Source organism: Pteropus vampyrus, unplaced genomic scaffold (genome assembly GCF_000151845.1).
Source record: "Pteropus vampyrus isolate Shadow unplaced genomic scaffold, Pvam_2.0 Scaffold4, whole genome shotgun sequence".
Lineage (NCBI taxonomy): Eukaryota > Metazoa > Chordata > Mammalia > Chiroptera > Pteropodidae > Pteropus > Pteropus vampyrus.
Window position 1 is genome coordinate 20,751,443 of NW_011888785.1, and position 11,099 is coordinate 20,762,541.

An 11,099-nucleotide genomic window follows, 5' to 3' on the forward strand; every position below is an offset into this window, starting at 1 on the left:
TAAATGTCAGTCGAGTTAATAAATAAAAGCAGAGAGGTTATTGGGTGCCCCAAAATGGTGGAGAAAAACAATGAATAATGAAGGCTAGGATTCATAAAGAGAAAGAAGGACTGTGGTGATTTTCTTTAAACGTTTGGGTTCTCTCAATTAGGTAGAGGATACTGATATGCTTGTGTGTGTGTGTGTGTGTGTGTGTGTGTATTTCAAGATTTAAGAAATCTTGAAAATATTTATATTGTGAAAGAATAAATATACTTTTATAGAGAGGAAAAGGAAGATATTCAAACACAGGTAATAAAAAAAGAAAAACTGCCTCCATTCGAATCCATTATCTGCCCAAATCTTTTGCTTTTAGAGATACTATGTTCTATTAACCATCTTAACTTCCTGTATTTTGAGACCCTTTTTATCTTTCTGGCATGCAGATCAATATAGTAATTTTGGTTACATGGGCAGTTAAAAACTCCCACCTCTCCTCTGTTGCTTGGGGGTCCCACCTTTTCTATTGCTATATAGTTAAGCTCTGTGATCACCTGTTCTACCATCAGCCCTGGCCTACAGGAGAAAGCCACCACTGAACAAAATGCTGCCAGAGCCCCTTTCACCAGCGTGTTTCTGATGGCTTTGGTGAATGGATGTGTCCTGTGGGTATTCTTGCAGAACATAATCCTGTAGGATCACTTTCCTGAGCCATTCTGACACCTCTTGTACTACTGTGTGCTAGGGAAACTCAGGCATTTCAACTTTGCTTAGTGCAGACTTGTTTTCTCTAGACTCTCTAGTCTTGTTTTCTCTAGACTTCTAAGAGCCACTCTAGCGTGAATTTGTCCCATTCCCTTGGTCTCTGCTGAGGTCTTAAACCTCATATTTGAGAATGTGCCCCATGCCCATAAATTCTTGTTTAACCAATCTCAAGTTCTGCACCTTTTGCCATGCCATCTTGAAGCAAGCTCCATCAAAATCCAATCTCAGGAATGCTACTCTTATTCTATCTAGTACTTACTCACTAATTCTTGCAAATTCTTTGCACATGACCAGCTGCCAAGGTTCTTGATTAGTTTCAAATCCCATTCATTCTTGTGTTTGCAATCCCTGTTTTCTGCTTATCTGTACACTCTTTTCACTCCTGATCTGGCCCGGCAGTAGTAGCATTGCAAAATAAAACAGAAAGGTAGAGGAAATCATGCCCTGTTTTTAATAACCAGGTGATAAGTAAGACTGAGACACTTTCAGGCTTTGAAAGAGAAACATATTGCATGCACATGGGAAATGATTTACTTAAAATGTATATTGTTACTAAATGTTTTATCTTAAAAGAGAGGCTTCCTCAAATGGACATGGAGAAAGCTGATGTCATTTTTTGAAATGTTTACTTCAATTATATTCATTTATCTAGGAAGAAAATCCTTACTGTTTTGGATGTAAGGTAGAAATGAGGTATCTTTAGGAAGAAATAAAACATTTCTTAGAAGTGACTATGAACTAGAGAAGCCTAATAAATGGGAATTTTCTGTTGATAGTATTCCAACAAAATACTAGTGAATATGTGCCTCTAAGTTTTCTCTTTGGTAGTACTTTGAATTTGAGTTGCAAATATCCATTATGATTAATTAGAATATTGTTAGAAATCCACATAGATTTTGGAGAAGTAAAAGGGAATTGCTGTGCCTACTGAAATACTCAAGATTTGTTTTCTCATTTGGCAAGAGCATATTGAAAAATGCATTTCAGCAGCTAATTTCCAACTTCAAAATATTACATCACGTCTGATTTCTCTTTTGTGTTTTGTTAAGAAGCAACTTTAAACCTGTGCCCCAGTAATGACAAGGTCGATGCCTTCTGATGGGTGTGCTTATTCACATCACTCATGGTGGGGAGGGACTGAGAAAGACAGACTTGGAGGCTGATTGTCTCTCTTTGTCTCTGGCCCAGAAGAACCTAAGCACTGTGCTATCCTGGAGGGGCTATGAAACACCAGTGAGACGAGGGAATGGGGAGGAAGAGGCCACAACCATCAGCAATAAAGTCAATCCCACGGTTTGCTTTGATTTAAAAACAACCAACCGAACAAATATCACTCATAACCTTATGTAACAAACAGAATAGAGTGGAAAAATTAAAAATAATATGAGATTTATGAAATAAATAATACTTATACACATACAAATACTTATTGTTAGCCAGACCTGAGTGATGGCACCAATTACCTAATACAAATTATATACACTGATGCTTTATTTTTTAATCTTATCAAAATATGTCTTGATTATTGATCTTCTGTGAAGATATTGTTCTTTACCTCTATGTGTTCTACTTGTTTATGTCAGTAGCCTATTGATTTTATATAAATAGTTTTTAAATATTTTACATTAAATGTTCATCTCTATAGAGGTATTTAAATAAATTGATGGGTCAAATTTAAAAATACATATATGTTATTATAATCACCACACTGCATGAATAATAGGAATTTATTTTATTATTTAATTCATGCTCCATAAAATTATTCCCCAAAGGGTTTTCTAAGTTTTTGGGGGGTGGAAAGGGAGGTTGGCAAAGATGTTCAGTTGATAAAATAATAAATTTATAGCAATTATAGTCCACTTTTATAATGCCATATTGTTTCCTTTAAAAAAGAGTATTTGAAATTTTCCATGTCATACCTTAAATAAAGGGTCGTATGGTTTGGAATTTTGGAGAATAATAATGATAAATTTAGAAATATTTTTAGTTTATATAATGTATTTTAATTCATATAATGTATTTCAAAAAAACTGGAAACTCCATCTATTCTAACTTTGAGTATCTTTCATAATTTATTGATTACAATGTGAGGTAAGTTTGAAAACCACAACTTTTATTCACAATGACTGAAATATACCACTAAATTAAAAAAAAAAAGGTAGATCAATGAGTGCTTTCCCTACTGTGCAAGTATGTGGAAGAAATACATTTAGTATGCATCAATGCCATCAACAATATCAATGAATAATATCTCCTTGTATGGGTATTCCAAAATATTTTATATATTTAATTTATAGTACTTTGATTTTATGTTAAAGTATAACAGTTGATTCTCCTCTCAAAGAGTAAGAGAAAGTGGGTCTGTGGAAACCTTAATTTTAACATTTCAAATTTTTTTATTGGTAACTCTGAAATATAAGCAAAATGTATTATTCCTAAAGTGAATTTATTTCTCAAATGAAGAAACTTTGAAAATAAAATGGGAACCATTAATTATAAGAAGATGACAGGAGGAATAACCCAGGATCATTCTAGGAAAACAGATTTATAGTCACTTTAATTATTAAACATTGTTAACATCAATATATCCATTTCTAAATTCCACAGCTCCATTTGCCTTTTTTTGGCAATCATGATCTCTATTGTAGGGTACAATTTAGGCAAAACAGAATGGAATTGAGGAACACAGATTCTGTACCAGAGTGCATAGGTTCATATCTAAGTTCTTCCACTTACTAGCTGTTTTGTTTGGGGCAATTCACTTAAACTCTTGATGCTTTATTTCCTTTATCTATAAAATGAGACTGAAGATTTCAGGAAATATTTTATATATTTGTGAAGATTGAGGTATAAACTATTTTAAACAGTGCCTAGCACATAGTAAATAATTAGTAAGTATAAACTACTATTAGTTTCTGAAATATATCGTTTTCAATATGAAAAACAGGAAAGGAAAAAAAAAAACACTGAATCATGTTTTCTTTATTATTTTATTAATTTGTTCCTAACCAGGACAATTGTGGTAAGTGAAGTACATGCAATGAAGAATAAAGTTTGGGTGACTAGGTATGAGGTAGAATTTTAATTTTTTAAATCTCTACAGATTTGTGTGTTGAAAGAAAAATATATGTATGTATACTTGTATAGATGTCTATGTTTTTAGAGTAGGTTTAAGTTTGTAATAAAATTAAGAGATCTCTAGCATACACTCTGCCCCAACACATGTGTAGGTTCTGCAATTATCAGTATCACTTACTAGAATGGTAATTTTTTTTTAAACCATGGACAAACCTACATTGACACATTATATTCATTCAAAGTTCATAATTTTCCTTAGGGTCCGCTCTTGGTGTCATACATTTTATGGGTTTGGGCAAATGTGTAACATATATATCCATCATAATATCACACAGAGTATTTTCATTGCCCTAAAAATCCTCTGTGCTTAGCTTATCCTCTTATCCCTTCTCCTTTCCCCTCAGCCACTGATCTTTTTATTATCCAGTGAATCATGTCTTTCAAGGAATTGATCTATTTCACCTAAGTTATCAAATCAGTGAGCACAGAGTTGTTCACAATATTCATTTATTATCTTTTTAATTTTTATGGGATCTATGGTAATGTCCTTTCTTTCATTACTGATATTAGGAATTTGGTCTTTCTTCTTTCTTTTTTCATAAAAACAGTTTTTGGTTTTATTAATTATCTCTACTGATTTTTTGGTTTTAATTTCATTGATTTCTGCTCTAATTTATATTGTTTTTTTTATTTTGTGCTTACTCTGTATTTGTTTTCCATATTTTTATAGTTCACTAAGGTAGAATCTTAGATGATTGATTTTAGATCTCTCTCCTGTTCTAAATATACTTTCAATTCTGCCAATTCCCACTAAGCCCTGATTTTACTGCATGTTGCAAATTTTGGTAAGTTGCATTCTCCATTTAGTTAAAAATGTTTTTTACTTGAGATTTCTTCTTTGACCCATACTTTATTTAGAAGTGTGTCGTTTAATTTCCACCCATTAAGGGAATTTTTAGTTATCTTTCTGTTATTGTTGTATAGTTTAATTCCATTGTGGTCTGAGAACAGACATTGTATAATTTCTATTCTTTTAAATTTTGTTAAGGTGTGTTTTATAGCCCAGAATGTGGTCTATCTTGGTGAATGTGAGCTTGAGAAAAATGCATATTCTCCTATTGTTAGTTAAAGTAATCTACAGATGTCTATTATATCTAATTGATTGATGGTGTTGTTGAGTTCAAGTATGTCCTTACTAATTTTGTGTTTGCTAGAACCATCCATTTCTGAGAGAGGAGTGTTGAGGTCTTTATGATACTAATTTTATCTATTTTTCCTTGCAGATTATTTTTTGGCCTTATGTTGTTTGACACTGTGTTGTTAGGTGAATATACATTCAGAATTATTATGTCTTCTTGGAGAATTGACTCTTAGTATTATGTAATACCTTCTTCATCTATGATAATTTTCCTTGCTTCAAAGTTTGCTGTTTGAAATTAATATAGTATTTCTGCTTTCTTTTAGTTATTAACCTAATATTAGCCATCAACTTAATATATACTGTATCTTTTTACTTAAAGTGGGTTTCTTATAAACAACATATAGTTGAGTCATATTTTTAATCCACTCTCACAATCTCTGTTATTTTTTTAGCATATTAGATCATTCACATTCAAAGTAATTATTGATATAGCTGGGTTAACATCTACCGTATTCATTACTTTTTCCTATTTGTTGACCTGTTCTTTGATCCTAATTGTGTTTTCCACTTTTTTTCTTTTGTGGTTTTAACTGAGAACTTTTTTATTCCATTTCTTCCTTTCTTAGCATATCAGTTGTACTTGTTTTTGTTGTTGTTGTTGTTGTTTGTTGTTGTTGTTTATTTATTTATTTTCTGGATTTTTAGTGTTTGTTCTAGAGTTAGCAATATACATTTACAACTAATCTAAGTTCACCTTCAAATAGCTGATCATTTTACAGGAATTTTAAGTACTTTATAATAACAGAATAATCTTAATTCCTTCCTCTTGTCCCTTGTATCAATACTTTCAATCATTTCATTTCTATAACATACAGAAGGATGGATAGGAAAATATACATAAGATATATCCATAAACATACATAATTAAATGTATTGTTGCTATTATTTTTGAACAAACTATTATGTGTTAATTAAGAATAAGAAAATAAAAGTTTTTACTTTACCTTTATTTCTTCTTTGAATCTCTTCCATTCTTTATTTAGATCAAAGTTTCTGACCTATATGATTTTCCTTCTCTCTAAAGAACTTATTTTAACATGTCATGCAAGACAAATCTATTGACAACAAATTCCTTCCATTTTTTGTTTGTCTGAGAAATCTTTGTTTCTTTTTAACTTTAACAAATAATTTTTCAGGTTATTGAATACTAGTTTGGTGATTTTTTTCCTCTCAGTGCTTTAAATATTTTACTCTACTCTCTTCTTGCTTGCATGGTTTCTGATGGGAGGTCGTATGCACTTCTTATATTTGTTGTTCTATAGGTAAGGTACTCCCTGTCCTGTGACTTCTTTCAGAATTTTTTCTTTATCTTTGATTTTCTGTAGTTTATAAATGATGTATCTAGGTGTAGGTTTTCTGGCTTTAATTATGGTGTTCTCTGAGCTTCCTGAATCTATGCTTTGGTATCTAACATTAATTTGGGGAAATTCTCAGTCATTATTCTTTCAAATATTTTTTCTGTTCTGTTTTCTCTTTTTTCTCCTTCTGATATTCTCATTACACATATATTACACCTTTGTCATTGTCCCATAGTCCTTAGATATACTGTTCTGTTTTTTACAGTCTTTGTTCTCTTAGCTTTTCAGTTTTTCAGGATTCTATTTTTATATCCTCTAGCTCAGAGAAATTTTCCTCAGCTGTATCCAGTACACTATGAAGCCTATCTGTTATTTTTATCTCTAGTATTTCTTTTTGGTTCTCAGGATTTTCATCTCTTTGTTTACATTTCCCATATTTTCTTGCCTGCCTTCTAACTTATCCATTATACTCCTCAGCATATTAATCATAGTTGTTTCAAATTCCTGGTCTGATAATTTCAACATCCTTGCCAAGTCTGGTCCTGATGTTTGCCTTGTCTTCAAATTGTATTTATTTTTTGATTTCTGGTATGTCTTGTAAAATTTATTCCTGATAGCTGGACATGACGTACTAAGTAAAAGGAAACATGGTAAATAGGCCTTTACTAACATGGTGGTGTGGTGTGGAGGGAGGGGAAGCATCCATATAGAACTATGATTAGGTCTCAACCTTTTAGTGAGACTATGCCTCTGGACTGTTTACTTCACAAGTGTTTCTCAGTTTTTTTTCTCTTCCCTTGGGTGGGACAGGATGGCTAGAGATGATTGGAGTTGGATACTTACCATCCCTCAGGTCAGTTAGGTTCTGATAATACCCCAGCAGGTTGGGCTATGGTTAACTACTTTCTCCTGAGGGAAGGCCTTGTTAAGAAGGACAGCGTCTGGTTTATTTCAAAATGGTTCTTTTTCTCCTTCCCTGCTGGAAGCATGAGGAGGTTTTTCTCTAATATTTACTGTGGGAACCTGGTAGAACTTATGGAGGTAAATCTCATGGTATTGTGGGGACCTTCCTGGGCCTCTCTGGAGTTTTTAATTCTCAAAGTTGCCTTCACTGAGCCACCCGAAATTTGTCAATTATAGTTCAGGTTTTCTTAGCCCAGCATTGTTTCTTCCTGTAGTTTCTTGTGACTCCTTGTATTCTCCTGTCTGTCTCTTCAATCTTGAGGGCAATGGTTTTCTCTGGGCTATTTTATGTCTGAGGAATCCAAGAAGTTACTGATTTTTCATCTGTTCAGCTTTTCATATATTGTTAGGATGGAGTGGTGACTTTCCAACTCCTTACATGCAGAACCAGAACCTGGAGATGTTTTCTTACAGATTTTCACCTGCCTAACAACAGCTGCCTTAGCTCTAACCCTCTGTTCCCCAGGATCTTGGACACCATAGCCCAACTACGTTATAGCTTGCAGATTGTGTGACAAAAAAATCAGTGAACATGTCAGAGGTTACAATGTGATGTTCGTATCCACTGCCATTGTCTGCAGAGTCTGTGCTCACTGAGAGGAACAACAGCCTTCTCTTCAACCATCTCCATTCAGTGTCTTTGAGCACTGTCCCTAATTGTGTGGACTCCAAGTCTTGTTTTTGGCCCACATAGAAATCTTTTAAGCTATATGATGTATTTTCAATATGCTATTTGCAATTAAGATCTATGCTTTATTCAATATGTATTTTTTTAAATAATCTTATGAGGAAGCAAGCAAGAAAGGAACAAATGTAGAATATAATATTTTTCAACAAATTTAATAATTTTTATAAGTGATTATTTGCACTTTTATTACAAAAAAATGTTATTTTTTCATCTGTGAACAAAAGTACACAATTACTCTATTCATCATTATGCAACTGCAACCACTCACAGTTCTCAGAAAATGCATATGCTCAAGATTATAGGTTCTAAATAATTATTGTTTCCTTGCATGTGTTTTAAGCCTTAACATACTTGCAACTCAGGAAATCAAGTAAATGCATAATTCTCAGAAATCCTCTGTGATATTATGTTATAGTCATATTTATGTTCTTTACCTACATGTTGTTGATATCTAATTTATGACAACTTTAGATTGAAAAATTCCAGTGATCTGACAATAGAAAAACTATTCAAATGACATTGCTATCAATTGTACTATGCCTTTGATATTAAAACTTATAGCAAACAATATACATGAAAATAAAAAATAAAGTCAATTGAGAATGTTTCAAAATTACACAAAAAGAAATGTGTTTGATCTCTTTAATTCCTCTTAACTTTCATTAACTCAATTACTAGTCTACAGAGTTATTTCTATGGAATCGCGCATAGGCTTCAGTGTTCTGTTGAATTGTGTTGTCATAAGTAGCTTATGTTTTTACACATTTTGTATTTCATATGTTAAACTAGGCATCTGTTGTAAACCCTTCTACCCCCTATAAAGACAGAAGTCACATAGTTATAGGTAATCTGTTTTACGATATCATTTCACTTTATTCTCCATGACTTCTAGCATAGGTTCACTCCACATCCAGAGCAGCCTTCCTTTCCTTCACTTTTGAAAAATAGCTTCTGGAAGAAAGTGACCTGAGGCAGTAAATGGCTTATGAACTAAACATGAATTAAATTTGAACTGGACCTTTGGTTTCCTGGATTCAGATTCTTTTTAATAGCCCAAGGAAATTCAATTAACCCAACCTTCAGAATCTAATTATATTCATTGTTTTAAATTAACACTCACTTTTATCCTTTTATTCATTAAACTTTTCCAAATTTCAATAATTGAATGTCTTCACAAATCCAAAGAAACATTCTATTTAAAATGCTTTGTCTTCCATACAAATTTCAAGTTTCTATAACTCAATATTTTTTCAATATGTCTTTGTTGGCTTATTGTCTTCCCTTTAGCTCATTACCATTGATGAGTGCAGTTATTCTAAATCACATTTCAAACTGTCATATATCCCAAATTCCCTATTAAATGTTATTAATCCTTATCTGTAAAGGATTGAATTAGATAACACCTCTACTCCAAATACAAATGTTTAAATGGTACATTCAGCATATTAGAATGAAAAGGAATATAGAGGCCACCATTCTTTCTCATTATTATCAGGCTATTTTTTTTTTTTTTTTAATAGTAAGATACTTTATGGACAAAAGCAGGCAAAATTTAGAGGCCAGTTGTCAGGAAAATATTTAATCTGATATGGAAAGAATTCAGATCAAGAAGTTTAAGGAACACTGAAAGATTAAGACATCATTAAAGAAGATCAAAAAGATAGATAACTTATTTTTTGATAGCTTAATCTAGTTTTCTTAAAAAATCATGAAAGTATTAAACAACTTTATATAATTCATGTATGAATGATATCTATCATTTTTGACTTTCTAAATCGTTTTTCTCCCTTTTCCTGTTATAGCACTGTACTCTGTGGAAGTAATCACTCTTTTTTCTAGTTACCAATATGATGACATTTCCAAAGTGAAAGAGGAAAATAAAACAAATATTATTTGAAAACATGTTGTGTTTCAGTGGAAAATGCATGATTATTAGAAGTTAATAGAACTGAATTTTAGATTTGATTTTATGAAGATCTTGATATTATTCCTAAATACTTATTTGTCTCAATGTGATAATCTATAAATTTGGAAACTATAGCAGCTCTAACTCACGGGGTTACCTTCGAGGTAAACTGAAGTGGCAACAGCCACAACCACAACAGCTACTTATTAACCTGTTACCATTCCGTATCAGAGTTAAATGCTATACTTTCAAGGAAAGGCAGGACATATAGCCCTCACCACCTAAAAGGTAAATTAAATAAACAAGCCAAGACCTAATGAAAAGGAGAACAATGCACTGATATGGGAAAGACAAGGAGAAATTTGAATTAAGCCGTGGCTTTGCTATGAATAGCTGGATAATTTCTAAAAATATATTTTATGTCTCTGAACATTAGTTTCTTTATTTTAAAAACAAAAATATTTATTGAGATCATAGTTTGTCTTATGTCTCTACCAGATCTAAGATATTATGAATTGATGCTAAGTGCTACGTGAAAGGAATGAGAGGTCTTGAAAGACTTCCTGAAGTCTTTGGCAACCGCATTGCTGTGTGTTCCAAGTTACAAGAAAACTAAAAAACATAATAAAATAAGGTTCAAATAAAGTGAATTTCTTTCTTTGTGTTAAGACTACATATATGATTTTTAACTCTCTCTTCATAAGAGTTCCAAGTATAAGCAAACTTCATTTTTATTTACTTCAGATCAAAGTGGGCTTACATTAGTTGAAAATTAAAAAGTGTTAAAGGTAATTTTCAAGAGTAAATAGAATATAAGTGCTAAAAAATCCTCTTGTGGTCTACAGCCATGTTGCCCTGAACAAGCCCGATCCCATCTGATTGTGTAAGCTAAGCAGGAAAGCTAAGCAGGGTCAGGCCTGGTTAGTACTTGGATGGGAGACCACCTAAGAAGACCAGGTGCTGTAGGTGTAAAAAATAAAAAATAAAAAATAAAAAACAAACAAACAAACAAACAAATAAATAAATAAATAAGGGATTGTAAGCTGACAAGGTCCTTGCAGTCTGTGAGGTCTACCAAGGATTGCTTGCCTAAAAAAAAATCTTCATGTAGCTTCGAGATAGAACAGAACATAGAAAAGAGAATGTGCTTTAAAATGGGGTATATAAAAGTCTAAAACTTTTGCGGCCTCTTTTTAAAATGCCTGTGACAAATAGAAGATA

The 11,099-nt window shown here is 32.3% G+C and overlaps 1 pseudogene; it reads left to right on the plus strand.

The window, feature by feature from the left end:
• Positions 1–10,715: 10,715 nt before the first annotated feature.
• On the plus strand, positions 10,716–10,847 carry LOC111743214 (annotated as a pseudogene).
• The last annotated feature ends 252 nt before the right edge of the window (positions 10,848–11,099 follow it).